This window comes from Setaria viridis, chromosome 1 (assembly GCF_005286985.2).
Source record: "Setaria viridis chromosome 1, Setaria_viridis_v4.0, whole genome shotgun sequence".
Lineage (NCBI taxonomy): Eukaryota > Viridiplantae > Streptophyta > Magnoliopsida > Poales > Poaceae > Setaria > Setaria viridis.
Window position 1 is genome coordinate 9,721,227 of NC_048263.2, and position 7,196 is coordinate 9,728,422.

Below are 7,196 nucleotides of genomic sequence, written 5' to 3' on the forward strand. Positions count from 1 at the left end.
AGTGTATTTTGCATTACTTTTGTTGTAGATTAAATGGCACCTAGCAACACCACCACATCGTTTGCTTTGCGTTCGGTCCTTGAGAAGGACAAGTTGAATGGAACAAACTACTCGGATTGGATCCGCAACCTGAGAATTGTTCTCAGGGCTGAGAAAAAGGAAGATGTTCTAGACAACCCACTACCAGAAGAACCTGCTGAGGATGCACCCGCTGCTGCTAAGAATGCTTACAAGAAAGCATGTGATGCTAACCTCGAAGTAAGCTGCCTTATGCTTGCTTGCATGGAACCCGAGCTGCAGATGCAGTTCGAAACAAACCATGAGGCGCACGATATGATCGTGGCGCTTAGAGACATGTTCCAAACACAGGCCAGGACTGAAAGGTTCAATGTGTCTAAGGCCTTTGTTGAGAGCAAGCTAGCAGAAGGCGCAGCAGTAGGACCACACGTAATCAAGATGGTTGGTTACACTCAACGGTTGGAGAAGCTAGGCTTCCCACTGGGCCAAGAGTTGGCCACTGATTTCATTCTTTCGTCTCTTCCGCCTAGCTATGGGAACTTCATCTCGAACTACCATATGCATGGGACGGAGAAGGGTCTGAATGAGCTGTGTGGTATGCTCAAGACAGCAGAGGCTGACATTAAGAAAAGCGCTAGTACCAGCCATGTGATGGCGATACAGAACAAGCCCAGCTTTAAGAAGAAGGGCAATTCTTGGAAGAAGAAGGGCAAGGCTGGAACGTCCAAGCCAAACCCACCGCCGAAGGCTAAAGCTGGACCTGCTCCAGATAAAGAGTGCTTTTACTGTCATGAACTTGGTCACTGGAAGAGAAACTGCAAGCAGTACCTAGCTTCGTTGAAGAACGGCGGAAGTAAGAGTACTTCTACCTCAGGTACGCTTGTTGTTTATGTTATAGACAACATATTTCTCGCTGATACAGTTATTAATTCTTGGGTATTTGATACCGGATCGGTTGCTCATATTTGCAATTCGATGCAAGGAATGATAAGAAGTAGAAGCGTGGAAAGAGGAGAAGTTGATTTCCGCGTGGGCAATAATGCAAGAGTTGCTGCTTTGACCGTCGGGACGATGCAACTCCACCTCCCGTCAGGATTTATTATGGAGTTGAATAATTGTTATTTTGTTCCTAGTTTAAGTCGAAACATTTTGTCTCCTTCATGCTTGATGAAGGATGGTTATTCATTTGCGAGTGAAAACAATGGTTGTGTGATCTCTAAGAATAATATGTTTATGGCTTTTGCACCCATTGTGAATGGATTATTTGTTTTAAATCTTGATGGTTCACCTGTCTGTAATGTAAGTGCTAAAAGGCCTCGGCCTAATGATTTGAGTCCTACCTACTTGTGGCATTGTCGTTTGGGTCATATAAGTGATAAGCGCATGAAGAAGCTCCATTCTGATGGACTTCTAACTTCATTTGATTTTGAATCATACGAGACATGTGAGGCTTGCTTGCTAGGCAAGATGACCAAAACGCCTTTCACAGGATTTCCTGAGAGAGCAGTAGACTTGTTGGAACTCGTACATAGTGATGTATGCGGACCAATGAGCACGACGGCTAGAGGAGGATTCCAATACTTCATAACTTTCACTGATGATTTTAGTAGATATGGCTATGTCTACTTGATGAGGCACAAGTCTGAGACCTTTGAAAAGTTCAAGGAATTTCAGAATGAAGTTGAAAATCAGCGTGGCAAGAAAATTAAGGCCTTACGATCTGATCGTGGAGGCGAGTATTTGAGCCACGAGTTTAGCAATCATCTAAAGAGTTGCGGAATTGTTCCACAACTTACGCCGCCTGGAACACCTCAGAGAAACGGTGTGTCCGAGCGACGTAATCGAACTTTGTTAGACATGGTTCGATCAATGATGAGCCAGTCGGACCTACCGTTGTCATTTTGGGGATACGCTCTAGAAACAGCAGCTTTCACACTTAATAGGGTACCATCTAAATCCGTAGTTAAGACACCATATGAGATGTGGACTGGAAAGGTTCCTAGTTTGTCTTTTCTAAAGATTTGGGGATGTGAAGTGTTTGTCAAGCGACTTCAGTCAGACAAGATCACACCCAAGTCGGATAAGTGCATTTTCGTGGGATATCCAAAGGAAACTTTGGGATATTATTTCTACAACCGATCAGAAGGCAAAGTGTTTGTCGCTCGGAACGGGGTTTTCCTAGAGAAAGAGTTTCTCAAAGGAGAAAAGAGTGGAAAGACAGTGCATCTTGAAGAAGTTCAAGATGAGCCAATCGGGCAAGAATCAATGAGTGATGCTAACGTAGCAGAACAAGTTGAGATACCCATGGCAAGAGAAGCACCGCCACAACCACGAAGGTCGGCAAGGCTCCGCGAAATGCAGGAAATATTATTGTTGGACAATGATGAGCCAGCGACATATGCAGAAGCAATGATGGACCCAGACTCCGAAAAATGGCAGAGTGCCATGCAATCCGAAATAGAGTCCATGGGAGACAATCAAGTTTGGAACTTGGTTGACCCGCCTGATGGTGTTAAAGCCATAGAGTGCAAGTGGATCTATAAGAAGAAAAAGGACATGGATGGAAATGTTCACATCTATAAAGCACGACTTGTCGCAAAAGGTTTTCGACAAGTTCAAGGAGTTGACTACGACGAGACCTTCTCGCCCGTAGTGATGCTTAAGTCCATTCGGATTATTCTAGCTATAGCTGCATATTTCGATTATGAGATATGGCAGATGGATGTCAAGACAGCTTTCCTGAATGGAAACCTAGCTGAGGACGTGTATATGATACAGCCCGAGGGTTTTGTCGATCCGAAAAATGCTGGAAAGGTATGCAAGCTTCAGAGATCCATTTATGGATTGAAGCAAGCATCTAGGAGTTGGAACATTCGTTTTGATGAAGTAGTCAAAGGGTTTGACTTCACCAAGAACGAAGAAGAGTCTTGTGTTTACAAGAAGGTTAGTGGGAGCTCTGTAGTATTTCTAATCTTATATGTGGATGACATATTACTGATTGGAAATAACATTCCTATGCTTGAGTCCGTAAAGACTTCACTGAAAAATAGTTTTTCGATGAAGGACTTAGGGGAAGCGGCATATATTCTGGGTATTAAGATCTATAGAGATAGATCGAGAAGGCTTATAGGTTTAAGCCAAGATACTTACATTGACAAAGTGTTGAAGCGGTTCAGCATGGAAGAGGCAAAGAAAGGGTTCTTGCCTATGTCACATGGCATACATCTCAGCAAGACTCAGTGTCCTTCGACTGCTGATGAGCGGGATCGCATGAGTAGAGTTCCATATGCCTCGGCTATTGGATCTATCATGTATGCAATGATAAGTACTCGCCCAGATGTTTCATATGCGCTAAGTATGACAAGTAGACACCAATCTGATCCAGGTGAGAGTCACTGGACAGCGGTGAAAAACATTCTTAAGTACTTGAGAAGGACTAAAGATATGTTCCTCGTCTATGGAGGTCAGGAGGAGCTCGTTGTAACAGGTTACACCGATGCTAGTTTCCAAACCGACAGAGACGATTCAAAGTCACAATCAGGATTTGTGTTCACGCTAAATGGTGGTGCTGTTAGTTGGAAGAGTTCCAAGCAGGAGACGGTGGCCGATTCTACGACAGAAGCCGAGTACATCGCGGCTTCGGAAGCCGCGAAGGAAGGTGTTTGGATAAGGAATTTCCTCATTGAGCTTGGTGTGTTCCCGAATGCGTCCAGCCCATTGAATCTCTACTGTGATAATAATGGGGCAATTGTGCAAGCAAAGGAGTCAAGGAACCACCAGAAGAACAAACACGTAATGCGGCGATTTCATCTCATTCGAGACTTCGTTAACCGGGGTGAGATCAAGATATGCAAAATACACACGGATCTGAACATTTCTGATCCGTTGACAAAACCACTCCCGCAGGCTAAGCATGATGCGCATGTAAGAGCTATGGGTATTAGGTACCTTCTAGATTGACTCTAGTGCAAGTGGGAGACTGTTGGAGGTATGCCCTAGAGGCAATCATAGAGATGATGATATTCCATTTGTATCCATGATTTGTATATTGTGTTCATTGAATATCCATTAAAGGATACTTGAATTGATTTGCAATTATGTGAATTGTATGTGAAACTCTTTACTTGTATGGTTATTCTAAAGTTGTCCCTAGTCGGAGTTCATGTGAGGACACACATGAATATTAGACTAGCACATGTATTAGTTGATGACTATGTTTCACAAGTCATGGACATGGAGATGTTGAACTAATAATGTGGACACATGTGGAGACATGTGTTAGGACTGACCCAACACGAGAAGTAGTTCTCTCTTTAAACAACATATACGCTTTGTCCTTAGACCTGAGATTGTCGCATGTATTCTAGATGTGGATCGACCTACTTAGGGGCTATCAAACGCTACGCCGTAACAGGGTAGTTATAAAGGTAGCTTTCGGGTTTGTCAAGAAGCATGCTATGAGACATGGTCAATCAAGAAGGGATTTGCCCCTCTCTGATTGAGAGTGATATCTCTGGGCCCCTCGAGTGATCGGATCCGAAAATGCATGGCCATGCTACGTATGGTTAAGAGTTAACCTACAAAGGGATTCCGAATCACAGGATCGAGAAAGAGCGGTCGGCTTGAAGCTAGACCAAATATCGTGAGGCAAAGGGAATAGCATGTATATTATGTTGTGATGGTTCGTCTGATATGATCTTCGTGTGCGTATAGGAGTTGGCACGTCTTGCTAGAGGCCGCTACCGACTATTGGGCCGAGTAGGAGTACTCGGGCCATGTCTATACGTATCCGAACCCATAGGGTCACACACTTAAGGGGCTGGAAGCCCAATTCGGATCTGATCTGAGTTGGATTAGGTTTAGGAGTACTAATGGGCCTCGGATCCAGAGGCCCGTCAGGAACCCCTATAAATAGAGGGGTGGGGGCGCCCTAGGGTTTACACCTTTTGGCGAAACATACCTGCCGCGCCTCCCACGCCCTCGCCTGTTGCAACTCGCGGATCTAGCAGTCCGGCTTGCGACGCTTCCTCCCTGCACGTGTGGATACCTTGGAGGTGTTGCGCCTGCAGCACTTGGACGAGCCATTGACGAGCCGCCGACGAGCCACGACGAGCCGACGACGAGCCGCGGCACCGGAGGCGATCTTGCTGTGCACGTGGACGAGCTGCTGAGGAGCTGCTGGACGTGATCGACTACGTACGACTACGTTGATCGACTACGTACAACTACGTGATCGTCTTCACTGCACCGACGCATATCTACATCTTCCGCACCAGTAGTGCGTCGAGTGGTAATCCCGTGATCCTTATACGGCAGTTCTTCCTGGTTATACGCGGTAGAAATTTTGATTTGCGCTAGCGTAGCCTACCTCGTATCCCAACAGTAGGGAGGTTCAAGAGAGCTGGTGGTGATCAAGAGGCAAGGGTTGGAAAGGAACTTATGACCTGATCCTTGAACTAGAGGATGTGGTATACTCGGGATCCTCAGACGCAAGCGCTGAAGGGTTCCTAAATTTTACACATACACCCTCGGGTTGAAGAAAAGATCACAGTCGGACCCTCGGGCGAGGCGGATAAGGGTTGGCGGAACAGATAGGGTCGGGCGAGACGGAACCGGGGTCGGGCGGATAGGAGGGGTCGGGCGAAGCGGACTGGAGTTGGCAGCTTACCTTCTTCCTAAAAGGAAGGCTTGGGGTCGGGAAGAAGCAGACTTGGGTGGAGGGACTAAAGCTTTGAACAACGGCTAAGACCGGAAACGCTACGGCGGCAGCGGTGCTTCTTGCAGATCACAAGAGAGCTTTTACGCAGCACGGAGGAGCAAGCGGCTGGGTGACTTGGAGAAAACTGAGGGAGAATCTGAGAGCCGAGTGTGGCGGAACCACCTCGGATTAGCTTGATTAACCAGGGTTAAGCCGCCTAACATGCGACACCACTGCCTAAACTGAGTTAATACGAAGTGCCGTCGGATTTCGCCCGATTTAACCACTTAAACACGATCGAGTTCAGCAACCCACACGAAGGTGAGCGGTTACAGAGAATACAACGAGTCCACGGATTTTTGAACAAGTTTTACTCATTTGGTTCCACCATAAAATCCAACATTAGGGTTTTACAAGTTTTCAAGAAACAACAGAGAAAACACTAGCGGAAGACTTCGTCGGGGTCGGACGTCCGGGCGAGGCCAGCCAGAACATCACTGAATCCTCTCCTCGCCGTCCGAGGAGGGGTCCCACTCGACCGTCCAGCCTGGCGGGAGCTGGGGCGGCCAAGCGCCAACAAGGGAGGGGTCGGGAACTGCAACTTCACCTGAAAAACATGAGCCACAACAAGGCTGAGCTACTAAGCTCAACAAGACTTAACCGAGGAGGAGCCAACTACTCTTCCAACTAGACATGCAAGGCTTCTTGGCTGAGGGGTTTGATTTGCCAAAAGCACTAAGTAACCTATTTTCAAGTTTTAGCTTCGGTTCTATATTTACTTACCAGTCTAGGTTGTGCAACCTATTCTAAGCAAACATCGAGCCAAACAGGTGTGTAGGTAAAAACAACAACATTGCCATTATCAGATTCCTCATTTACTCAGGGTGACATAGCGATCAAGAAATCTCAAACTGTGAGAGGCAGACGAATCGATTCGAGTTCTTTAACCATGCATGGTGAACCTAGCCCCACGACATCCGCGCACCCGGAGGTCGCTTCCTGTGTCGGCCTTCCCCATCAATCCCCTAACCCGTGTCGGGCCCATTTCCTTTGGTGCAAGGTTCCACAGACCCGGCCTCTGCCGTTCTGTGACCACGCTTTGCCATCACGTGCGACAACCAGCAGGGGAAACTCCGTTCCAAGAACAATGGGGCGACCGCTCACGTCTAGGTTCAATCAGGTACTAGGTTTCCTCATCCCATACTAAGTATGAGGCTAGTACTTTCAAACACTTGATCACGAACACCACCACTGTCGGGCCTTAGCAAGTTTTCATAGATAGACGGGGCAACCATCCGACCACCAAAGTGTTACCCAACCCTGCCCCGTCCACCGTCCTTATAGTTGTAGCAGATAGTAAACATGCAACTCCTACAACTCGCGAGTGACGGGAGATCACTCGGCTTTTACCGTCTCCTATTTAAGCAATGCAGTTACTCGGTCCAACAGCTAGTGCTCATATCAAGGGTTACTAAGTCAT